Below are 26617 nucleotides of genomic sequence, written 5' to 3' on the forward strand. Positions count from 1 at the left end.
TGTTTGGAAGATGGGGACTGATGCTCACCCAGAGTTGTATGTGCAGAACTGTGTACATATATTGGGAAATGTTTTGTCCATATCAAAGGAGGGAAGGGAAACTGGTTAATGGAGACTTTGGGAGTGGCTGAAATGGCCCTTCCAGTGACCCTTGGTCTTCCTTGCCTCCTTAGAATCTTTCCATGGCTGCCCAGTGGATAAAGTCCAAACATCCACTGGGCATGACATTCAAGGCCCTTTTGATCTCTGATTCTTGACCACCTTTCTACCTTAACTGCTGTTACAGGGGACTTCTCTGATGGTACAGTGGTTAAAAATCCTCCTTGCAATGTAGGGGACACGGGTTCGATCCCTGGTCCAGAAGACCCCACATGCCTTGGAGCAACTAAGCCCACAAGCCACAACTAGAGAGCCAGTATGCTGCAACAAGGACTTGACACAGCCAAATTAAAAAAAAAAAAAATTGCTGTTACAATCTACCCTTCAACCCCTACACCACATGTGCCTTGCCTTCCAATAAAGTGAAAACACTGGCCTTTCCCCACTCACGCGAGGCCTTCTTGGCCTCCACGCCTTTGCACATGCTGTTCTCCTACCAGCAAGAGCCCCCTCTTTCAGTTCTCCCAGCACGCTACTCTTACCCTTCAAGATCCAACTGAAAAAATGACTTTCCCAAAGAAAACTTTCGTAATCACAATCTCCAGCTCCACTGTCACCCAGTAGATATTTTTTCTTTTACTCTTGACACCAGTGGCTCAGTGGTAAAGAATCTGCCTGCAATGCAGGAGACTCGGGCTCGATTCCTGGGTCAGGAAGATCCGCTGGAGGAAGGCATGGCAATCCACTCCAGTATTCTTGCCTGGAGAATCCCCTGGATACAGGAGCCTGGCAGGCTACAGTCCATAGGATCGCAAAGAGTCACACATGACTGAAGTTACTGACCATGTATGCATCAGTGTTTGCATGGTATCATGATATCTGTAAAACTGTTGTTCCCCGCTTCTCACTCCCTTCCACCCAGCGCCGTTGCTGACTGGACTATGAGCTCCTCTGCCCGACACAGTGCTGGATCAGAGCACGTCCTCTGTTTACTTAAGGAATGAACGAATAAACTCAGAAAGCCTTTGTGGTTTGTAGACTCAGAGACAGGAGACTGTCAAATCTGGTCTGGAACGACTCAGAGGCTCAAAGGATTGCAGAAATGCAGGGGGCTCTGGCAGGGAGAGTCCCCATTCTCTGAACATCCATGCCCTCCCTCCTTTTCCCAGCATCCTCTGCAATTGGGCTGGGGCCATGGGACGCGTTCTCAGTGACAGGGAGGTGAGAAGAAGCAGTGTGTCTCTGGTGAGGCAGCAAGCGTCTTTGGGGCTTCTCCACATTTTCTCTCTCCCATTTTGCTGGTGGAGAGTGAAAAATTCCAAGGCAGAAAAGGCCAGATCCCTAAGTCAGCATTTCAGGAGAGCTGACAAGGAGGGCCTCTTAGACTGTAGTGGGAACTGGAATGAAACTCTCTGGTGTTCAGCTTCTGAGACAGAGGTGGAGGTGAGAGATTCTTTGTTACAGCAACAGAACCTGCTCTAGCCCTGCTAACTGTTGTTGTTTTATTCACTAAGTTAGGTCTGACTCCTTTCATCCCCATGGACTGTAGCCCACCAGGCTCCCCTGTCCATGGGATTTCCCAGGCAAGGATATTGGAGTGGGTAGCCACTTCCTTCTCCAGGGGATCTTCCTGACTCAGGGATCAAACTCTTGTCTCCTGCATTGGCAGGCGAGTTCTTTACCACTGAGCCACTAGGGAAGCCAAGTCAGCGAATAGGGGGGCTCAAAGATGATATGGTCCCCAAACCTCATTTTACTGATATGAAAACTGCCACATAAGGAGTTTCCTGTGTGGTCCAGTGGTTAGGGCTAATGCTTTACTGCCATGGACCCAGGTTCAGTCCCTGGTCAAGGAACCAAGATTCCACAAGCCTCCCACAAACTGTATGTGTGGCCAAAAAAAAAAATATATATATATATATATACACACACACACACAAGAAATATGAACTTCTCTGGTGGTCCAGTTTACATTTGCAATGCAAGGGGCGTGGGTTTTATCCCTGCTCTGAGAGCTAAGATCCCATATGCCATGCAATGTGGCCAAAAAAAGAAAAAGAAAACTGCCACCTAGAAGAGGAAAATCACGTGGCTTCTGGTTCTGTGATTTTTGAACTGTTGCCCTGAAGACTACCTGGTAAAAGCAGCCAAGCCTTCTGATCTGCAGTGCCAACCTTCCCCCTCCTCCTCGGCCTGGGCAGCAGAGGGCATGAACCATAATCCTCACTCTGTAGTTTTATTTTAATTTGTTTATTAATATAAGTCTCTATGAACAAGTCAGTCAAAGCAAAAACTCAGACCTTGACAATACCTTATATCTACCTATGAGGCTGACCCTTAGCCAATCTCCGAGGTCTCCCCAGCCTCCAGAACCATTCCCTTGCTTTCCTATTTTCAGAGTTTTGTCTCATATTTGTACACATATTCTGAAAATATATATCTTTGACTTGTTTAACTTTATTTAAAGAGTATCACACTGTGAACTCTTTGACTTATTTCACTTTGTATAGTACTGCTAAACTGCAACCTTATTGAGAAATGCCACCATCACCTTTCATTCCGATGCCTGTAATTCTATTTCATTGTGTGACTGCAGCACAGCTTCCTCAACCATGCTCTGTTGATGGCTCTTGCAACAGTGCAGCTGGGACTTTCCCGACCTACCTTTGCAAGAGTATTTCTGGAGTATATGCATTTGCCGCACTGTAAGATCCATTAATGTTCACCTTTGCAAGATACAGCTAACTGTTGTCCAGCAGAAGAGGTCCCATGGGTCCACACCCTTCCCAACACTTGATTTTAGACTTTTTTAGTTTTACAAAGTGTGTGCAGTTCTCTTGACGCCCTGGCAGGCTCCCTGACCTCCCTGACCTCAATTTCCAAATACTCTGAAAGGAGATGATAGTCTCAATGCCTATACGGCTCCCAAGGGCTTCCCAGGTGATGCTAGTGGTAAAGAACTCGCCTACCAATGCAAGAGACATAAGAGACACAGTTTTGATCCCTGGGTCGGGAAGATTCCCTGGAGGAGGGCATGACAACCCACTCCAGTATTCTTGCCTGGAGAATCCCATGGACAGAGGAGTCTGGTGGGCTACAGTCCATAGGGACACAAAGAGTTGGACATGACTAAAACAACTTAGCATGTATACACGTGTGGCTCCCAAAGTGAAGCCGACAGGGAAAATGGGTGATGTTCACGCAGGTCGCAGGAAGCCTGGCCTTGCTCTGCTGTGGTCTGCACAGTGAGGGACAGGCAGCTAGCTACTCCCTCCCAAATCTCCTGGCCATTCTCTCCATTTCAAAATACAAGACGCTGAGACTCAGCATGTGCAACCAGCATGCTGGGATGTGGAAAATAGAAGCAGGCCGACCCTGAGAGCTCAGAGCTGGGAAAGGATTCCAGGTCCACCCAGATTAGCCAGCTCATCCAACCCACAGTTGGGGGGTTTTCCTGTTGGCTCATGAAGTGATATTAAGTCAGGGGTATTGTTCTCCCTGGTCTCTGCCATTGATAAAACAGAGAAAAACAGCTCCCACGATACTGATGCCGCCAGTCCTTCCTGCCACTTGCCTTCCTGGTTAGAGTCCATTCTCCTGTGCTCCTTCCTCTCTCTCCTCCCAGAGACTGTGATTCAAGCCAAGATGCCTTGTGGGGCTGCTGAGCAGGGGGCTCAGAGCCCACCTTCCATGCCTCAGTGGGCTCCTAGCTTCTTCTAACCTTGGACCTTCAGATTGTCAGAGGCTCCTAGGCAGTGGCGTGCAGGAGTTGGCTTACACTGGCTCACCGGAGCAAATTGCTCAGTGTTTCTGGATTCTGTAAGCCTGTTGTTAAGCACAGTCATTATTAAAAATTAAATTCTATAGTATTACAATTAAATAACTTATAATAAAAGCACAGATAATGAGTACTCAAAACTCTTCACATCCTGATTATTTCATCACATTCTGCTATTATTAAAAACACTACACAAAATACTGTGACACTTTTGTTCCATTCATAGAAAACATGCCCCTGTATACATACCTGGTGTACCTGATCATGATATAACATGTAGCTTTTCTTTTTCTTTTTTTTTAATAAGAACAAGTCACACAAGATCTACTCTCTCGGCAAATTTTTGAGTAAACAATACAGTATTGTTGACTATAGGCACTAAGCTGTACAGTGCATCTCTAGGACATATCTTTTACCCCAGAAACTTTGTACCCTTTAATCCATACCCCTCCAAGCCCCTGGAACCCACCATTCTACTCTCTGCTTTAATGAATCTATGTTAGCTGCCTCATGTAAGTGGTAGCACGTAGTATCTGTCCTCCCAAGTTTGGCTCATTTTACTTAGCACAATGTCCTCAGATGTATTTCTTAAGCCACTGTTTACTATCTATCAGCTGCTATTACGCTGCTGCTGAAAATCCTCCAATAGCTTCCACCATACTCGGAAAAAGCCCAGAGGCCTGATCCTGTCCACAAGCCCTGCAGAATCTGCCCTCTCTCTCATTTCACCCACAGTCCTTCTGGCCACTGGCCTTCTTGCTCTCCCATGACCCTCAGCTTGCTTGCCACTAAGGTCTTTGTGCTAGCTGTCTCCACTGCCTGGACTGCTCAGCCCCAAATGTTTACCTGGCTGCACAGACCACTCAGATTTCAAATGCTGCCTCACTACTCACCTTTTTGTTCACTTATTGTGTGTCTCACCCGCTCTGTCCCCATTCCCACACACACCAGGATATAAGCCCCAGGAAGACAAGAACTTTGCCCAGCACATGGCATGCTACCTGGCACACAGTAGGGCATCAGTTCATGTCGGTGAATGAATGCACTGATGCCAGCACATGGGGTCATCTCTCCACGTCTGACAATTGGAAACTAGTTTAAAGTTCTCCCTAAGCTCGTCAGCAGAAAGTGAGACCCGAAAGATAAGAGATGCCATCAGGTCACTGAGGGAATGAGCAGGGTTGTGCAGCCCTGGGGTCCTGACACCACTGTCCTCTGTGGCCCTGGGCAGCCCAGTCTGCAGCCAAAGGCTCTGTCCTAGAGCCTATCTCAGGTCTGGACCTGTAGTAATTCTGACTCTCCTGGACCTTTACCAGACGGTTACCTTTATTCCTTTTAGTTTGATTGCTTTGTCTTGCTTTCTTCTATTTTTTTCTGTATTTTATTTCATTTCATCACTTTCTAATAATGGTCCACAGTTCTTGCGTTCCAGTGAAGGCTAATGATTTGCTAGTGGATCCTGAGCTTTGGTCATTTTTCTTCTTGCTGCCTCTCCCTTCCTCCTCACCACTGGCTCTCGCAGGCCGATTCCCTTCCCACAGTGCCTTACCTGTCCCCTTACTGGGAGGAAGATGCAATGCTCCCCAGGGCCTGCTGGGTGGGCTTTAGGGCCTGCCTCATTCACCCTGCATGAGCTAGTGCCCTTCCCTAAGGCCCCTTCCTTTGTGGGCTCTGACTCTAGAACCTTAATGAAATTTCCCTGAACCTCAGCTTCCTTATCAGTGCTTTGGGCTTAAGGGTCTGTGCTATGCCTACACCCCAGGGCTGAGAGGATCCAATTAAAATAGGAGTTGTGAGCATCCTTTCTGGGCCCTGAGGTTCTGTCTGATCTCAAGCATGCTTCTGTAGTTATGAGCAGGAAGACTTTCTTACTTAGACCATTGGCCTTTCCATCCAGAGGCTGACTTGGCCAGTTTGGGGCCCTTTCTGCACACTGTCTGCCTCTTCTAACTGACGTGCTTCTCTCAGCCTGGCTCAGACCTGGCCCTGCCCTCCCAGCCTCCTGGGCCAATAACAAGGCTCTCTGATGCATACAGCTACTCAGACCTATTCCCCTTCCTCCCGGATTGCCAGACTTAGCAAAATAAATAACAAACAAGCAAGGTTGCCCAGAATTTTAAATAAATAACAAACAAGCAAGGTTGCCCAGAATTTTATTTTGTGTGTGTGTGTGTAAGTATGTCCTGTGCAATATTTAGGACATCTTTTTTTGTGTGTGAAGTTGCTCAGTTGTGTGTGACTCTTTGTGATCCTGTGGACTGTAGCCTACCAGGCTCCTCCATCCATAGAATTTTCCAGCCAAGAGTACTGGAGTGGGTTGCCATTTCCTTCTCCAGGGGAATCTTCCTGACCCAGGGATCAAACCCAGGTCTCTCGCATTGCAGGCAGATGCTTTACCGTCTGAGCCACCAAGGAAGCAACTCAAAGAAATATTCATTGTTTATCTGAAATTTAAATTTAACTCAGTATCCTCTTGTATCTTGGGCTTCCCTGGTAGCTCAGCTGGTAAAGAATCTGCCTGCAATGCAGGTGACCCCACTTCGATTCCTGGGTCGGGAAGATACCCTGGAGAAGGGATAGACTACCCACTCCAGTACTCTTGGGCTTTCTTGGTGGCTCAGACAGTAAAGAAGCCACCTGCAATCCAGGAGACCTGGATTTGATCCCTGGGTTGGGAAGATCCCCTGGAGGAGGGCATGGCAACCCAGTCCAGTATTCTTGCCTGGAGAATCCTATGGACAGAGGCACCTAGCAAGCTACAGTCCATGGGGTTGCAAAGACTGACATGACTAAGCAACTACGCACAGCACAGCACAGCATCCTTTTGTATCTTATCTGGCAACCCCACTTTAGGGGTTTCCTCAATTTGTCTTGGGTCAATAACCTAGATCACACTCAGCCTTGGTTCACTTTCTGAAAACAGGAAGCACAGTAGATAGCTCTCAAGAAAGTTATGAGACTAAAAGAAAAAAATGCTTTGGAAAGTCCCCCAAAAGTGTGACTTGTGTACAAGATTGAGAAAATCTTATTCTCAAGCTTAAAACACCCCACCAGGTCTGGAGGTGGGGCCTGTGTCCTCCACCCTCCCCAGCAAAGCTTCCCACCTGGGCTTCCCCATCTCTGTAAAGCCCCCACTCAGGGATCTTCTTGGCATATACCATGCCCCCACTCTGTCCTCAACTGCCTGAAAGTCCCATCAGTCCCCAGTGACCTCTCACCAGGGCACTGATTTTTTTCTCCATCCTGAGACCTGCCATCAACCCAAGAGGCTAAACACTGGGATCCCTATGTGTTGGTTTGCTCATGAAAGTCCAGGCTCCTACTTGTCATTCCTATGTGGGACTGTAAATTAATAACACTGCCTTTCACTTTCAAAAGTGGACAATAAATGATCTGTGACCCATCACCACCCTGCCTTCTCAGCTCCCAGTCTGCCTCATCTCCAGGACCGTCACGCCCCACTGCACTGCTGTACTCATGCTTTCCCATATTCTGTCCATGCCACTAAAGCCTTCCTACATCTGACATGGAATACGCAAGCATCAGTCTCTGAACCCCTCTCCTTCTACACAGCTTCTCTTACTCGTTTTTTTTTTTCTTTTCCCCCATCTGCCTTAAATGTCTTGGTGCATCTTGTCAATCACGCAGGTCAGCTTCCCACTGGTTTCACTGGCCTGGTATCTCACTCACCAGAAATTTTCCAGGGTAGATTCATCCATCATCAGCCTTCTCTGGACTGGCCTGGACTGTCAAAAGATGCTCGAGAACCTCACACAATCACACAATCTGAAGCCATAAATTCTCAATCAAAGATGTTGCATCATTGAATATGTGCTTCTGACGGGATGCTTTGGCAAGCAGTTTACACTGGGGTGGGGAAGGGGGTGCCAGCAAGCAGGAGACTAGAGAGAAGCTGTTCGTTCGCCAAGAGTTTACTAAGCACCTGCTCTGCGAGAGGCGCTGGAGATTAACCGTAAACAAAACATACCCAAATCTTTGCTCTCAGCAAACTCACAGTTTAGTGGAAGGATTTAGACAGTAGACAAGTGTATTAACCTGTGTAACACTAACAGAACCAATGGAAGAGATATATATGTATGATCTATATCTATAGCATATATATCTACATATAGAGAGAAGCTTATTGTAAGTAATTGATTCCTGTGGTTATGGAGACTGAAAAGTCCCCTAATCCATATGGCAAGCTGAAGACCCAGGAGCATTGACGGCCCAACTCTAGTCTAAATTCAAAAATCTGAGAACAAACAGAACCTATGATTAAAGTTGTGGTCACACTCTGAGTCCAAAGGCAGGAAAAGACCAACATTCCAGCTCAAAGATGGTCAGATGAGAGAGAGAGTTCTTTCTAACTCCACCTTTTATACTACTGAAGCCTTCCACAGATTGGACGATCTTCTGAATTCACACGGTCATTTCATCCAAAACACCCTCACAGACACACCCAGAATAGTGTTTGACCAAGTATCTGGGCGGGCTTCCCTGATAGCTCAGTAGGTAAAGATTCCACCTGCAACGCAGAAGACCCCAGTTGGATTCCTGGGTCACGAAGATCCGCTGGAGAAGGGATAGGCTACCCACTCCAGTATTTTTGGGCTTCCTTTGTGACTCAGCTGGTAAAGAATCCACCTGCAATGCCAGAGACCTGGGTTTGATCCCTGGGTTGGGAAGATGATCCTCTGGAGAAAGGAAAGACTACCTACTCCAGTATTCTGGCCTGGAGAATTTCATGGACTGTATAGTCCATGGGATCACAAAGAGTTGGAAAAGACTGAGAGACTTTCACTTTCAAATATTTGGGCACAAGGTAAAATTGACCAAATAAACTGACACCATATGTAAGTAACTAATATAGCATGTTAGAAAATATAAGTGCTAAGGAGAAGAAAACAAAGCAAGAAAGGAAGACAAGAAAAGTTAGCAGTTGTTTTTGATGGGGGCAGTCAGGGTCAGCCTCTCTGAGGAGGCGACAAATGAGGACATGAATAAAATGCGGAAGTAGAACTTTGGGATATTAGAAGGAAATGCATTCCAGGGAGAAGAATGACGAAGTTCAAAGGCTTCAAGGTGGGACTAGGGTGGCCGTATTCAAGGGACACAGAGTAGAACCTAGGAGAGCAAGAGGAAGTATAGACAGCGATAAGGCTTAGAGAGGAAGTGGGGTCCCATTGCAGAGCCTTGAGGGTCATTGCAAGGATTGTAGCTTTTACTGGGTGTGACGTGCAGAGGCACTGGAGGGTTCTAAGTGGAATGACAAGATCTGACTTTCACTAGAAGCAAGTGAGCATGGAAGCAGAGACACTGATTGGAAACCACCATAGTGATCCAGGCAAGAAACAATGGTGGCTCTTTCCAGGGCCTCTGAGCTTAGCAGGGATGTTGGACTCTCAACCCAAACACCCACAGGCAGTGTGCTAGGCCCGGTGCTGAGGTCCTGGCACAAACACACAGTAGGAACCCTCTAGATGACTCCGGATCACAATGTACTAGTGAGTTCTGCCAAAGTCCACAGCTGTGTGCAACCCAGAATCTGAGGCAGGTCAGCTGTAGTCCCCGTCCTCTGGCACAGCATGCTGGGTTCAGGGTTGGCCTGCCCTGGCACAGCCTAGGAAGATCCCCAGATACAAGCTTCCCACAGGGGTCAGCTCCAAGTCGGCCGACCTAAAACAGCCACAGCCCACAGAGATGCCCCTGCAGACCAGGAGCCGAGCAGCCACCCTCTGTGGGTCCCTGCACCTGCCTTTCTCACCCTAGACTCCCTTTAGCCAGAGCTCACAGGGCTGGACACTTGATCTTGTCCAGGCAGCACAGCTTTCTCTCTTGCAGGGAGACAGGCCCACCCACCTCCCAGCCCCTACCATCGTCACAGCACAAGCCCTGCCCTTGGTTTGGTGGAAAGCCAGGCTTATCGGAAACTCTGGCTCGGGTGAGCAGGCTCCAAGCAGGACAGCCATTCCTGACTGTTCTGTCTGTTGGGTCCAGGAGTCTCCCCTTTCTCTGGAGCCTTCACATCAATCCTCCTTAGAACCTGTAAAGGGGAAATGGATTTGTTCTGGAATACGAGGTTAGACTCCAGGGTGGGCTCACTGATCCCTGGGTCACTATCACGATCATCATTAAAGCTTTAATTAATTGCACAGCATGGATTTGTTTTTCAGAGTTGGTCACCACCCCAGGAATTTGTAATCTGAGACAGATAGACTTGTTCAAGATACAAGTGATAGAAAAGACTTTGCCAATCTTACGTAGAATTCAGAAGTCCACAGATGGAGACTCTAAGATAAAGACACTGAGTATATCTTAGATATGCCACCAAACGTATAAACAGCAAAGGAAAAAAATAGTTAAATTGGACTTCATCAAAATTAAATCTTTTTGTGCCTGAAAGGGCACAAAATAAAAATTTTTAAATAGGTAATAAAATAAAGTAAAAGCGCAACCAACAGAATGGGAGAAAATACTTCCAAGTCATATATCTGATAAAAAAATTTGTACTCAGGATATATAAAGAACTATTACAACTCATTAATAAAAAGACAACTCATTCTTTTTGAAATTCGGCAAAGGATCTGAATACATGTTTCTCCAAAGAGGATATACAAATGGCCATTAAGCACATGAGAAGACACTCACTATCATTAGTTGTTGTTTAGCTGCTAAGTCATGTCTGACTCTGCGACCTCATGAACTGTAGCCTGCTAAGTGCCTCTGTTGATGGGATTTCCCAGGCAAGAATACTGGAGTAGGTTGACACTTCCTTCTCTTGGGATCTTCCCAACCCAGGGATCGAAACTCCGTCTCCTGCATTAGCAGGCAGATTCTTTACTACTGAGCCAACAGGGAAATCATTAGGGAAATGCAAATTAAAACCACAAGGAAATACCATTTTATAGCCACTAGGATGGCTACTTTGTTTTTTTTTTAAGGAAAATAACAAATGTTGGTGAGGATATGGAGACATTAGTGGTGGGAATATACAATGGTGCAGCTGCTGGAGAAAACAGTGTCTCAAAAAATCAAATGTATTACCACATGACCCAGAAATTCCACTCCTAGGTATATACTCCAAAGAGTTGAAAACAGGTACTCGAACAAATACTTGTACACACATGTTAACAGCAGCACTACCCGCAAGGGGCAAAAGTTAGAAACAACAGGGCTTCCAGTGGGCGGTGGTTAAGCCTCCAGGCTCCCGATGCAGGGCGTGCAGGTTTGATCCCGCATACCTCCCGGCTCAGGAAAAAAACAAAGGTGAAAACAACCAAAATGTCCCTCCACTGACGAATGGGTAAATGAAATGTGGTATTATTCAGCCATAAAACAGAATGAACTACTGATATATGCTATAACATAAACCTTGAGAACACTCTGCTAAGTGAAAAAAGCCAGACACAAAATAATTCATTTTGTAAGATTCCATTTTATATGAAATGTCCAGAACACGAAATTCTATATATAGGGAGAGAGCAGTTTAGGGGTTGCCAAGGTCTATGGGGTTGCACAGAGTCGGACGCAAGGGCTATGGAGAAAGTGGGAAGAAGGAAGAATGATTGCTAATGGGTATTAAACGACAGAATGATCTCTGTTCGTTTCCAAGGCAAACCATTCAATATCACAGTAATCCAAGTCTATGCCCCAACCAGTAATGCTGAAGAAGCTGAAGTTGAACGGTTCTATGAAGACCTACAAGACCTTTTAGAACTAACACCCAAGAAAAATGTCCTTTTCATTATAGGGGACTGGAATGCAAAAGTAGGAAGTCAAGAAACACCTGGAGTAACAGGCAAATTTGGCCTTGGAATACAGAATGAAGCAGGGGCAAAGACTAATAGAGTTTTGCCAAGAAAATGCACTGGTCATAACAAACACCCTCTTCCAACAACACAAGAGAAGACTCTATACATGGACATCACCAGATGGTCAACACCGAAATCAGATTGATTATATTCTTTGCAGCCAAAGATGGAGAAGCTCTATACAGTCAGCAAAAACAAGACCAGGAGCTGACTGTGGCTCAGACCATGAACTCCTTATTGCCAAATTCAGACTTAAATTGAAGAAAGTAGGGAAAACCACTAGACCATTCAGGTATGACCTAAATCAAATCCCTTATGATTATACAGTGGAAGTGAGAAATAGATTTAAGGGCCTAGATCTGATAGATAGAGTGCCTGATGAACTATGGAATGAGGTTTGTGACATTGTACAGGAGACAGGGATCAAGACCATCCCCATGGAAAAGAAATGCAAAAAAGCAAAATGGCTGTCTGGGGAGGCCTTACAAATAGCTGTGAAAAGAAGAGAAGCAAAAAGCAAAGGAGAAAAGGAAAGATATAAACATCTGAATGCAGAGTTCCAAAGAATAGCAAGAAGAGATAAGAAAGCCTTCTTCAGAGATCAATGCAAAGAAATAGAGGAAAACAACAGAATGGGAAAGACTAGAGAGCTCTTCAAGAAAATTAGAGATACCAAGGGAACATTTCATGCAAAGATGGGCTCAATAAAGGACAGAAATGGTATGGACCTAACAGAAGCGGAAGATATTAAGAAGAGATGGCAAGAATACACAGAAGAACTGTACAAAAAAGATCTTCATGACCCAGATAACCACGATGGTGTGATCACTCACCTAGAGCCAGACATCCTAGAATGTGAAGTCAAGTGGGCCTTAGAAAGCATCACTGAGAAAAAAGCTAGTGGAGGTGATAGAATTCCAGTTGAGCTATTCCAAATCCTGAAAGATGATGCTGTGAAAGTGCTTCACTCAATATGCCAACAAATTTGGAAAACTCAGCAGTGGCCACAGGACTGGAAAAGGTCAGTTTTCATTCCAATCCCAAAGAAAGGCAATGCCAAAGAATGCTCAAACTACCGCACAATTGCACTCATCTCACACGCTAGTAAAGTAATGCTCAAAATTCTCCAAGCCAGGCTTCAGTAATATGTGAACTGTGAACTTCCTGATGTTCAAGCTGGTTTTAGAAAAGGCAGAGGAACCAGAGATCAAATTGCCAACATCTTCTGGATCATGGAAAAAGCAAGAGAGTTCCAGAAAAACATCTATTTCTGCTTTATTGACTATGCCAAAGCCTTTGACTGTGTGGATCACAATAAACTGTGGAAAATTCTGAAAGAGATGGGAATACCAGGCCACCTGACCTGCCTCTTGAGAAATCTGTATGCAGGTCAGGAAGCAACAGTTAGAACTGGACATGGAACAACAGACTGGTTCCAAATAGGAAAAGGAGTACGTCAAGGCTGTATATTGTCACCCTGTTTATTTAACTTATATGCAGAGTACATCATGAGAAACGCTGGACTGGAGGAAGCACAAGCTGGAATCAAGATTGCGGGGAGAAATCTCAATAACCTCAGATATGCAGATGACACCACCCTTATGGCAGAAAGTGAAGAGGAACTAAAAAGCCTCTTGATGAAGGTGAAAGTGGAGAGTGAAAAAGTTGGCTTAAAGCTCAACATTCAGAAGACGAAGATCATGGCATCCGGTCCCATCACTTCATGGGAAATAGATGGAGAAACAGTGGAAACAGTGTCAGACTTTATTTGGGGGGCTCCAAAATCACTGCAGATGGTGACTGCAGCCATGAAATTAAAAGACGCTTACTCCTTGGAAGGAAAGTTATGACCAACCTAGATAGCATATTCAAAAGCAGAGACATTACTTTGCCAACAAAGGTTCGTCTAGTCAAGGCTATGGTTTTTCCTGTGGTCATATATTGATGTGAGAGTTGGACTGTGAAGAAGGCTGAGCGCCGAAGAATTGATGCTTTTGAACTATGGTGTTGGAGAAGACTCTTGAGAGTCCCTTGGACTGCAAGGAGATCCAACCAGTCCATTCTGACGGAGATCAGCCCTGGGATTTCTTTGGAAGGAATGATGCTAAAGCTGAAACTCCAGTACTTTGGCCACCTCATGGGAAGAGTTGACTCATTGGAAAAGACTCTGATGCTGGGAGGGATTGGGGGCAAGAGGAGAAGGGGACGACAGAGGATGAGATGGCTGGATGGCATCACTGACTCGATGGACGTGAGTCTGAGTGAACTCTGGGAGTTGGTGATGGACAGGGAGGCCTGGCGTGCTGCGATTCATGGGGTCGCAAAGAGTCAAGGGGGTGGGGGGGGTGAGGGGGTGGGGGTGGGGCGTTCTCCAGCGCCCCCTATGGGTGAACAGGCTCTGGTTTGTTGCCTCCATCTTGGTCTGAGTTGAAAGAATGGACAGCTGGCGGCATGGAGCAGGAGCCCTCTCCAAGTAGTTGGAGCCAAAAGGGGAAGATTTGCCAGGTAGATGCAAGAATGTCTCATGATGCCTGAGGGCAGGCAGTGAAGGACCCAAGGAGTGAAAACAGGAAGGGAAAGTTGTCTGGAACCAAGGTAGCCTCTCTCCCAGTTTCCTTCCTGTCTCTGCTTCCGGCTCCTCTGCCCTACAAGTCGGGGGCGCTGCTCTCTGTCTCTCTTTACGTGTGAACCCTCATGACTGCCGAAAAAGGCTCTATCCTTGAAGAGGTCCACACCAGCTAATAGCTGATGCTGACATGCCATGCTCTGATTCTAGGAGACACAATATGACTGAACCGAATCCAGCTTCTGGATTGATTCCCCAAATCATATTCACCCATAGTCTGATCACTTGGAGCTCAGAAGAGCCTCTGCGAGGGGTGGAACAAGCAGGTCTGAAGCTCACTTTTCTCTGCTTCTCTATGTGCATCGGCTTTGTCCCCTCGCTACAAGCTGGTGTTTTCCGTGTGGCTGCCAGCAGCTCCACGCCTCAGAGAAGGAAAGATTCATCTGCTTCCAGCCTGAAGACCCCAGAGAAGATTTCTGTCTAGTCCAGTTTAGGTCATGGGAGGTTCCTGAGGTCAGTGGAGATCCAGAGGATGGGCAAGAATTCAGCAAGGTGCTCCCTCCATAGATGTATGAATGGGGTAGGGATGGCTCCCAGGAAGAGGGTGGGATCCAGAACTACAGGATCTCCTATAGGGTTTGTGAAAGTTGGAGGTTGGGAGAGGATAGGACCTCCCGCCTATCTGATCAATATGTGAGGGCACCTTGGAGGAAGGCAGGAGTTGAGGGGTGTTTCCGTGATGGAAGATTACATCAGGTGCCTTGAAAGCTGTGAAGTCACTAGAACAAGGCCTTGGGAACCATCTCAACAGATTCTGATAATCAGGGCAGCCTCTAGGGAAGCCTTCACCAATAAAGCACCCTAACACACGTGCCTGGTAAGAACCCAGCACATGCTCAGTACTTCCATATCCAAGAGCACCTCCATAAATGAGTTCCTCTCCCTGTTTTTTAGATAAGGGAAACCAAGACTCTGAAAGGCAAAGTCTTACCCATCCCGATGGAGGAGGGTTCACTGGAGGGTTTCTGATTCCGTCTGAGACTCCGCCCATTGTCCTGTCCTGCCTCACCCTTTGCAGACCTCTGAGATGGTGGGAGGGGTCACGGCTGGGGCTGGGTGTGGGGCCTGAATGTGTGCAGCCAGATGGGAGCAGCCCAGACCTCAGGAACTCCCATTACAGAACATGCAGCCATAGCTAGGCTGCTTGAAGCCCCCTGTGGGAGCCGCTGGGGCGGGAGGCAGGCGGAGTATTTGTGTGTCTGGGAGGTCACATCCTCCAAATAAACACATCTGTGAGCGAACTGGGGCACCTCCCTGTGACTGTGGCCATTTGTTTCTGAGCAGTAAACTGTGGCTGACCTGGAGACTGGCAGATGCTTCCAGGAAAGAATCTCGTCTAATGCTCCACCAGCTCCGAGATGCCTGCCCCTTGGGCCTCCCCTAGCCCCCGACTCCGGATGTGGGGGCCCTTCTGCGGTCACCAACTCTGAGGTGACAGGCCTGGAAGTGGTCAGTTTGTTCTAGGGAAGTCCTGAGGGAAATGCAACCACTGTTTACATGTCCCTGTAGGGCTCAGCTTTAGGGCAGATGTGTCCTGCAAACCCCAGAGATGACAGAGAAAGGAAGATTTCCACCCGATATGACTAGAGTCTTCTAGTGGTTGGAGATGTCTCTGGAACAGATATGGGTCACTCTGAGATTGAGTGGGCTCCCTGTCGTTAGAAGTGTGCCAGTTAAGCCTGAATGTCTGTGGAGGACAGACCAGGAGTGAATTGCAGTCGCTTTGGTGGACTAGGCTAGGTGACTTTTAAAGTCCTCTTCCAGGCCTGACTTCATGGTTTCCGTACTCCTCCTCTTCCAAGCTTTGTTTTCATTCCATTTCTTTTGTTTTAGGAAATACTTCTGTGATGAACATTGCCGTTTGCTTCTCAGCATCCTTCCCACTCTCCCAGCATTCCAGAACAGCTGCCATGCAGTTCTGATGGGACTGACCCCACCTCCAGCACAGGAGGAGGCCCTGGTTGGCCTCAGCCAATCAGCATGACCCCATCTCTTGCCACAAGGATGGGTTGCTGGGCGGGCAGGAACTGAAGACAAACAGGAAAACTGACGCAAATAAGAAAACACCAGGGCAGAGTATTCCCCCACACCCAGGTTTGGTTCAGGTGTGGGGTGGGCACGGGACCTCAGCAGGATAAACCGAGTGCAGTCAAGGACTGTGGTGTGATGGCTGTGGGAAGGACCCCTCCCTGTCCCCCATGGGCATGACTGCAGAAGCACACACACTGTAACAGGTGCATTCAGCGCCCTCCCCGTATTCTCTGTCCCATTTCCAGTTGCCAGCATTTGATTTCTTTTTTTTTTTTTTCAGGCTCAGGCTTTTTCTGGCTGCTGGAGCCCACTCTGCCTGATCCTAGGACAGGCCAGAAGTAGCTGGGCCACTTGGTGGGATAACTGTGGTGCAGGGTCTACATGGTTCCCAAAATTCCTCTGTGAGATTGCAGTCTAGTTTTCCAAAGATAATTTTCTCAATAACTCTTTATGGACTATTTGTCTTTTCTATCTCAGTTTCCCATTTTCCTACTAGTGTTTTGTGGGATATCTTCCCAAATATATTGCTTATTCTCATATCCTCATCCTAGGATCTGGGGCAGGGGGTGGAGCTCTAGATTAAGGCACCTAGATTGTTGCTGACAGCCATCCCAAGGCTACATGGGAACCAGGGTTAGGCTGAGACGACGACATGGAAGAAGGCAGCACAGGACAATGAAAAGTGGGACCTTGGGGACATTGATAAGCTGCTGGATCCGCCAGTGCTTGAAGTCTGCCTTCCTTCTAGACACTGCATTTTTGTGATCAAATTCCCTTTCTAGTTTAATCAACTGGCTGCAGTTGATTTTCCACTACTTGCAGCCAAAAGCATAGAGAGTGATGTGATTCACAATGTGCAGAACCTGAAGCATAGCCTTGCAGGTCGGGGTGACGGGCAGTGAAAGTTTGTTAGTGAGACAGGGAGAGGTAGCCTGCTATGGGAGACAGAGGAGATGGAAATAGTTAAACTTGCAGATCTGCCACTTAGCATTGTACTGGATCAAACACTGACTTTCCCTCTCTAAGGCACAGTTTTCTTATCCATAAAATGAGTGATGTTCCCAGTCTATCAGGGTTGTGAGTTTTGGAAAAAAAAAAAACACTTGAAAAATAATTAGCCTGTAGCAAATGGTTTAATGGTTTAATGATAGTTATCATTGATAATAGAAGGAAAAGAAGAGGATAAAGAGAGAAAGAGAATTTATTTTGTGCCTAGTTAACAGAAATTCAGAATTAGACAGGGGAACAGGAAATGGTCCAGGCTGATTGGAGAGGGACTATTTTGGGATGCAAGGAGTAGCTGACAGCACTTTCTCAGCATCAGGCACTGTTCTGAGCCCTTTTCACTTATAAATTCATTTAGTCTTATGAAAAACTCCATGAGGCACATACTATTATTACCATCACTCACCACTTTACAGAGAAGGAAACTGAGGCACAGAGAGGTTGAGTAACTTTCCCAAGGTCACACAGTATGTGGCAGAGTTGGTTGGGAAGCCAAGTTGTCTGAATACAGAGCCCACACTCCTAACCTCAATGCTCCATTGACTCTTTTCAGCCCCAAGATAAGGGAAATGCTACAGATGCTGAGTGGCTTTGATGACAGGACAAGGCATCTGGGCTCTGCTCATAGGCAGTAAAGCTCTGCTAGCACAGGCCCAGGGACAGTAAGAGCATTGCATAAACGTCTGCTAATTGTTTAAATTGTTATTGAGTCATCCCTGGAACCAGATTTTCATCCCATCCATCCCATGGGAACAAAACCTCCAGTGCATTTTCCAAAAGGGAAACCAGGGACCTGGGAAGCTGTTCTTAACCCCAGTGAGAGATAAGAGATGATGTAAGAGAAAGAATGAAAGATAAAGTAAGAAAAACTTCCAAGTGCTTGTGAGACCCTAAACTGTGCTCTCCTAAGACGTTGGGAAACATCCTTTTCCAAAGAAGGCAAACTTTCACCAGTCTTAGGATGGTTTTGGGCCTGAAGGAGTACCACAAGACCCTTCCAAAATGAACCCTAGCAGGGACTTTCCTGGAGGTCCAGTTGTTAAGACTCCACTCTTCCAGTGCAGGGGGTGCAGGTTCGATCCCTGGTTGGGGAACTATTAATAAGATCCAACATGCCTCGCAGCATGGCCAAAAAAAAAAAAAGAACCCCAGCAAAGGAGATAATTGTTCTTTCAAGTTTCATGTCACATAGCCCTTCACCCAAAGACCTAAAAAGTTATTGCAAAGATACTTTAAAGCTACAAAATAAATGCATCACACTTCACAGAGATAAGATGATATATAAGTGAATCAGGAACTTGGAAGAATCTTTAGGAAACCCAACACAGATGATGGGCTCTGATGGGAGGAGGGAAAGCGTGGCACAGGGTACCCGTGGCTGTGATAGGTATGCTACATCCAGGGCAAGGCATCGCAACTCAGCTAGAGTTCAGGAAGGGGACTGGGGCTGGAGCTATGACTTGGGGAGGCCTTTCGATCCCTACGGAGAGTGAGAACAATTCGGGATGGAATCACCCAGGGAGAAGTTGCTCTGGGTAGAGTAAAAAGAGATCAGGGTAAAGGAGATCAGAGGCTGGGCAGACAGAGGTTATTCTCTTCAATGACCAATTATCTAATTTCTTCACTGCGTCCCTGACTTCACCTTCTTTCTTGGTTTCTCTATCACTATCATGCCCCCACCCCCCAGAAGGTTTTCTACAAGACATTGTTTGTTAGGAAGGTGAGCGTGGAGGTACCAAACAGGGACTCGAGAAATACTTGGCTACAATCTGTTCCTGGAGTCTTGCTCTCTTTGCCCCTCCCTCCTATCCTGCCATTTGGGCCATTTTCCCAGGGTAAGCCATAGCCACACAGGACCTTGCTCTGAGGCCTCCAGCTCAGAATGTTGAGCCAGTTCCCCTCCCTTCCTGACAGGTTCCAGCCTTCAAAGCCCTAAGGTCTAGATTGTTAAGGGCAGGGGGTTGGAAATGAGATCCTGACCCACGGGCACTGCGAGAAAGACTGGGAGCAAAGGGTCTTTTCTCCCTTTGCTTTCTCCTGGAGTCACAGCAGCCCTGACTTCACATCCCCAAGGAGATCAAATCTCCATCCCTGAGAAAAGAAGCAGGGGTAATGGTTGGGGGAGTTGGAATTTCTGGTTGAAACTGGTGGGTGGAACACTGACATTAGCATTCACTCCATCCCACCAAAATGACCATGAAAGGGTCAAGATATAAACCCACAAAACTAATGGGACTATGAGAGGGGATTATGCGACATACTTTTCCAGGCTGGAAAGCTGATGGGAGTGTAACTTATGTAGCAGACCAGAGAGAGCTGAACCACAAGCGGGCAGGTAGGGAGACATGAAGCAAGCTGATCTACATTGCAGAACCCCTCAAGGCTTGGAAATAAAAAACATCCCTTTTCTCTGGAAGTGGGTATGAAGGGGAAGCCAAAACGAGGAATGATTAGTCAAAAGTCTATTTAATTATCCAACTGATTTAAACACTTACGCCAACACAAAAACCCTCAGGCAAATATTTATAGCAGCTTCATTTATAAATCCCCCAAATGAAGCAACCAAGATGTCCTTCAATAGGTGAATGGATAAACACACAAAATTGTATATACATACAATTATATATTATTCAGTGATAAAAAGAAGTGAGCTACGAAGCTGAGAAAAAACATGAATGAATCTTAAACACATATTGCTAACAGAAAGAAGCCAGTTTGAAAAGGCTACATACTGTATGATTCCAAGTATTAATATGTGACATTCTGGAGAAGGAAAATCTGTAGAGAAAGTAATTGCCACTGATTGCCAGGAAATAGGGGGGGTTGAATTGGTAGATCATTGGGGAATTTTTAAGGACTTTGAAACTGTTCTATATGTTGTTGTAATGGTGCATTTGTCAAAATCCATAGAACTTTATAGCACAATGAAATTTAACACTGCAAATTTTTTAAAAACACTTAGGTGATTTTTATCTAGGATGGGATATCTATCCCAGGATGGAATGTATAATATGATGAAATGATCTGCTGCTGCTGCTAAGTCACATCAGTCGTGTCCGACTCTGTGTGACCCCATAGACGGCAATCCACCAGGCTCCCCCGTCCCAGGGATTCTCCAGGCAAGAACACTGGAGTGGGTTGCCATTTCCTTCTCCAATGCATGAAAGTGAAAAGTGAAAGTGAAGTCGCTCAGTTGAATCTGACTCTTAGCGACCCCATGGACTGCAGCCCACCAGGCTCCTCCATCCATGGGATTTTCCAGGCAAGAGTACTGGAGTGGGGTGCCATTGCCTTCTCCGTGAAATGATCTAACTTCATTGCAAATGTATGAATGAGGCTGATTGAAGGAGACGGGGGAAAAGTTGCTGACCTGAGTAACTTTGGAGATGAAATAAGAGTAGAAGCAAAAGAAACTGTGCATAATCACTATTTTCTAGTTGTACTCTATTCTTTCCCATGACTTTACAGATTAACAGTTCTGATGATCTATACATGTGTAGTGGAAGTGAGTGAGTAGGTAAATGAACAGGTAAATGGTCATGGTTTCTCACTGTTGGAGTGGGAGGTTACAAATGAGTGAGAAGAGGCTAGGATGATCCACTTCTTAATGGATTAGAGTGGAAGGGGAAGGAAATGGGATGAATTTATGTTTAACTTAATATACATACCATATAGATGTTTACATACAGAACTATTTATAGATGTGTGTGTGTGTATGTGCGTGTGTGTGTGGTTTAGTATTTACACACACAATTTTTCTTCTGTCAGCTGAGCAGGCCTAGAAGCTACAACATCCCAATATCAGTGAGCATATCCAGCACCCAGATCTTGTTTTCCAATACCCCTCTCCAACAAAAGGAACCAGGACTCCTTGGAAAAATGGATGGTTCTAGAGTTGGGAAAGGAAATATACAAACAAGCCTGGGATCAAAAAGTAGGAAAGTGCTCACACATACACAATACACACAATGGTGAGGGCATATCCAAGAGCAAGGATGACAGCTGGAAAAGCTCCTAACAGCCGAAGTTGGAACAATTTGAGCAACTAAAGTAATATTGGATTATAACTCAAAGTATAAAATAAATGCTCCTGAATTCATACTGATACAAATAAGGACTAAATAAATAATCAGAGAAGACTAGTCAAATCTCCTGTACAGAAGAATTCCAAATAATTTATGCACATAGTTGCCCTCAAGAAGTAGAGCATAACACCCAGTCCTTAAATATGGGTTGTGCATAGTGACTTCCTTCCAAAGATTACAGGGTTGGGAGTGGATGGACAGATTCACTTTAGAAGGGAGAAACCTGACAGTCGGTGGTGTCTCAGTCAGGTAATCAAAGTTAATATCATCGGTGATAAGCCATGTTGATATCATGTCCTTTGGATACAATATGATGAGAATGGTGCTGTGCCTCTGTGGTCTTTCTCTTCAAAACATGTAACCCAAGTGTCATCACCAAAGAAATATCAGAGAAATCCCAGGTGAAAGACATTTTACAAAATACCTGAAAAGTATTTCTCAAAACTGAAGATAATAATAAAAAACACAAAAAGTGTGAGAAATTGTCATAGCTAAGAGGAGCCTAAGGAGACATGACTACTAGATAGAAAGTTTATTTTTTAAACCCATGGAAACAATAAATGTTAGATAATGCTAGCTAGAACACAGAACACCTTGAAGAGTCTACTCAAATAAACTATAGGCAGGAGGGATAAGTTGGGAATTGGGATTGACATATACACACTACTATAAAATGGATAACTAATAAGAACCTGCTGTATAGCACTAGGAACTCAGTACTCTGTAAAGACGTACATGGGCATGGAATCTAAAAAAGAGTGACTATATGTATATGTATAACTGATTCACTTTGCTGTACAGCAGGAACTAACACAACCTTGTAAATCAACTATATTCCAATGCTGCTGCTGCCGCCAAGTCGCTCCAGGCGTGTCCGACTCCGTGCGACCCCATAGCCGGCAGCCCACCAGGCTCCGCCATCCCTGGGATTCTCCAGGCAAGAACACTGGAGTGGGTTGCCATTTCCTTCTCCAGTGAGTGAAAGGGAAAAGTGAAAGGGAAGTCGCTCAGTCATGTCTGACTCTTAGTGACCCCATGGACTGCAGACTACCAGGCTCCTCCATCCATGGGATTTTCCAGGCAAGAGTGCTGGAGTGGGGTGCCATTGCCTTCTCCAATATTCCAATAGAAATTAGTTAAAATAAAATGTATAGAAATACTTTTTGATAGGAATTTTTCATTCAAATTCATTCATTATAAATACAGACTGAGGATAATAAAGCTGGATCTTTGGATGAACAAATGACAGAAAAGTATACATTTTAGTAAAATCTTATTTTAGGGTGACAAAATAATCTCATCAAATTCTTATTAAAAGAAGATGATTAGAAACTAGTGTGAATGATATCTTATCTAGTATCACCACTTCTAATTTAAAAATTTAAGCCTACAAATAATATGAAAAGACATTAGATGTTATTCTTGTTGAGTATTAAAACACTGGGGGAAAATGAAAATTTCCTCATGGAATAAACTCATAATGTTTTATGCCCCCAAAAGTCTAAAAAGCAGTTTAATCCCAGCCCCATTCCCTGCCTCACCAGACAGGTGGTAAACTGTTCTGCACCTCAGCAGAAACCTGAAGCTTCACTATCTGAAGATAAAATAAGGATTTCCAGACAGGAAGAGAGCAGACATAGATGAGTATGGAGTATTTAAAATAGGGATGAAATGGAAATTTACTTATTAGATGTTGAACTTCTAGGCTTCTTCTCCCATTCAAATCCCAAAGTACTAGTAGCGAGGTCCAGCAAGGACTGGATAAGAAGTCTCCCCTCAAAAATGTTGGCCCAATTACCCTAGAAAGAAGCACACCCTCCCCTCCCCCACATCCCCAAACACAAACACAGACAGAGTGTACAGTCAGATTCTGGTGTCTTCCTCAGACAAGAAGGCAAACAAGAATCCCCTGTTGTTAGGGGAGAGCCTCTACTAAGAAATAAAAGCACTTTGGAAAAAAACAGAGGGTTGCAGGGAGAGGAACACTTCAGGAAAAAACTGTCATGAATATCTTCAGAGAGATGGGAAGAATTTTTCTATACATGAAACAAAAAGAAGGAACTATTAAAAAGAACATGTAGAGAACAAAAATGAACTCTTAGAAGTTAAACATATAATAATAATAGAAGCTCAGTACATTAATAAAATAAAAAGACACGTCAAAGATTGAGAGAAAATATCTGCAAAACACAATTTGATAGAGGCTTATGTCTAAAATATACAAAGAATTCTTAAAACTGAACAATAAAAAAACCAACCAACTAAAAAATAGGCAAAAGATGTGAACAGATACCTTCTCAAAGAAGATATATTGATGGCAAATAAACATATGAAAAGATGCTCAAAATTATATGTCAGTGACTTACAAATTAAAATAGTGAGATACCGCTATACACCTTGGAGAAGGAAATGGCAACCCACTCCAGTACTCTTGCCTGGAAAATCCCATGGATGGAGGAACTGGTGGGCTACAGTCCATGGGGTTGCAGAGTCGGACGTGACTGAGAGACTTCACTTTCACTTTTTTCTCACTATACGCCTATTAGAATATCTGAAAGCCTGATCACACCAAATGCTGGTGAAGATGCGAAATGACAGGAACTCTTATTTATTGCTGGTGGGAATGCAAAATGGTACAGCCACTTTGGAAGACAGTCTGAAATTTCTTACAAAACTGAGTATAGATTTACCATACAATCCAGAGATGGTGCTCCTTGCTATTCACTTAAATGAGTTGAAAACCTAAGTCCACACAAAAACCTACACACAAAGGTTTACAGCAACTTTATTCAGAGTTGCCAAAAGCTAGCATCAACCAAGATGCCCTTCAGTAGATGAATTAAAAAGTATCATTACAGCCCAGTCTCTCAGCTCCTTCACAGTAGCTGTCTCTTTGGCTTTTTTACGTCTTCATTTCCAGGACTTGAATTTACTGCCATGCCCTGAAGAAGGGAAGCTCTTTGTGGGAGGACTCAACTTCAGCCCTGATGGGCGCACTCTGGAAGATCATTTCAGCATCTTCTGACCTGTTTCTGGGGTGGTCAAGGTCAAAGACTGGAAGACACAGCTATCCCAGGGTTTTGGTTTCACCACCTTCAACAGTCCAGAGTGTGCCTCCGATGCTATGAGAGCCTTGAATGGAAAGTCTCTGATAATTGTCAGATCCATGTAGACCACTCGGGCAAGTTGGCCTCGGGGAACAAGAGGAGGTGACTTTGAGCCTGTGGGTGTGGTCACAGTTACTCTAGAGGAGGTGGGGACCGGGACTATGGAAGTGACAAGTATGACAGTTGACCTGGAGGATATGGATATGGACATGGAAGATCCAGAGACTATGGTGGCAGAAGTCAGGGTGGTTATGACCACTATTTAGGAGGAAATTACAGGGACAATTATGACAACTGAGATGCATGCACATCCGTGTAGATACACAAGGAATAAAACTTCTGATCCAGGACCATCCTTCCAAATGGCTGTATTTATAAAGATTTTTGGAGCTGCACGGAAACATCTGTTTTTAGTACATCTACCTCTTTTTTCAATTGAGCTCCCAAGGTAGCTTGTTAAAGACCTTTCAGAAAGCTCCATGTGTTTTAAAATTTTTTTTCTCCTGTTTAAAGAAAAATTCTGAGACATTTGTAGAGTCTGGGTATTTTTTTCCTTTTTTACCACTTTTTCAGTTCAGGCTCCCAGGATTATTTGGTTCTGACCAAAAAAAAAAAAAAAAATGTTTAACTAGATGGATTGTTTTAAATAAAGTACATCTAGGAACATTTTTTAAAAACCTGTACACAATTTTTAATCATTGTTGGGAAATAATTTCCAACGGTTAACTATAAGAAATCAAGAACATGACTGAAATGCGAAGTGAAGTACTAGTCACTCAGTCGTGTCTGACACTTTGCGATCCCATGGAGCCTGCCAGGCTCCTCTGTGCTTGGAATTCTCCAGGCAAGAATACTGGAATGGGTTGCCATTCTCTTCTCCAGGGGATCTTCCCAATCCAGGGATCGAACCTAGGTCTCCTGCACTGCAGGCAGATTCTTCACCATCTGAGCTACCAGGGAAGGCCAAGAACATGATTACTTAGAGGTTTTTTCACTGCAGCACTCTGTCTGATTATATGGAAGTTTCTTTTTTTGTTTGTTCGGCTGTGCTGCATGGATTGCAGGATTTTAGTTCCCTGACCAGGGATTGAACCTGGGCCACAGCAGTGAGAGACGGAATTCGTAACCCCTAGGCTGCTGGGAAACTCCCTCATTTTTTTCTTAATACTGAAAATAAAAAATGTTCTGTTGTGTCTCACGTAACATTTAGGATATCCTTCACCAGGATGATTAAAAAGATGAAACCTGAAAACAAAACAAAAATAACAACACAAGCAAGTTATTTTGAAATATGCAAGTAAATACCAGAATTGTTTAAAGAATTGAAAACGGTTGCCTCTGGGGAAAAATTAATAGTGAGGATGGGGTGGAAAACTAGTTTTTGTTGTAATGACAGAAGGATTTGCCTCTTAAGCCGTGTTAGTGGCTCCCTGTGATAAAAATTAAAAAATTAAAATTAAAAAGAAAATGACTGTAGAGAAAGGAAGAGACACAGATAGACTGAGCACCAGCTCGGAGTCAGTGTCGCTCCAGACCTGTTCTCGTGCTTTGTCTCATGCAAACCCCGTCTGCCATAAAGGCATCTACCACTTTCCTATGATCCAGATGAGGAAACAGAGGCCCAGAGACGCCAAGAGCCTGCCTGGGGACACACGTCTAAGAGCTGCTCAATCTGTGCATTCCTCTGTTTCCACCACTTTCAGCAGCTCCTACCAGCACATTATTATCATTTTCTCTGGGTTAGTTCCTCTACGGAGAAAAGGTCTTCTCCCCCAAAGCCTTCCTCCAGCCTCTGCTGACTTGGGGACAGAACTTTGTCAGTGACTTGATACAATCCAGATGGAAGGTTCCACTTGGCTCCCAAAGCATGCCTTTTGGGAACACTGAGATTTGCAGATAAGCCTTGGGATGTGAGTGGAGAACAAGTAAATAGGAGGGGATGGAATATGAAGGCTGAGAGAAGGACAGTCACTCGGGGATGCGTGTGAGCCTGACGGAGCAGCTCCTCCACAGCTGTCAGGCCCACGGCCAGGCTTTGGGGCTCGGCCACCAGCCCAGAATCTTAGAGTCAC

At 45.1% G+C, this 26617-nt stretch overlaps 1 pseudogene; it reads left to right on the forward strand.

Moving 5' to 3' along the window:
* Positions 1–24843, forward strand: part of LOC109553638 (RNA-binding protein 3 pseudogene) — a 29132-nt pseudogene extending 4289 nt beyond the window's left edge.
* The last annotated feature ends 1774 nt before the right edge of the window (positions 24844–26617 follow it).

This window comes from Bos indicus, chromosome 28, assembly GCF_029378745.1.
Source record: "Bos indicus isolate NIAB-ARS_2022 breed Sahiwal x Tharparkar chromosome 28, NIAB-ARS_B.indTharparkar_mat_pri_1.0, whole genome shotgun sequence".
Lineage (NCBI taxonomy): Eukaryota > Metazoa > Chordata > Mammalia > Artiodactyla > Bovidae > Bos > Bos indicus.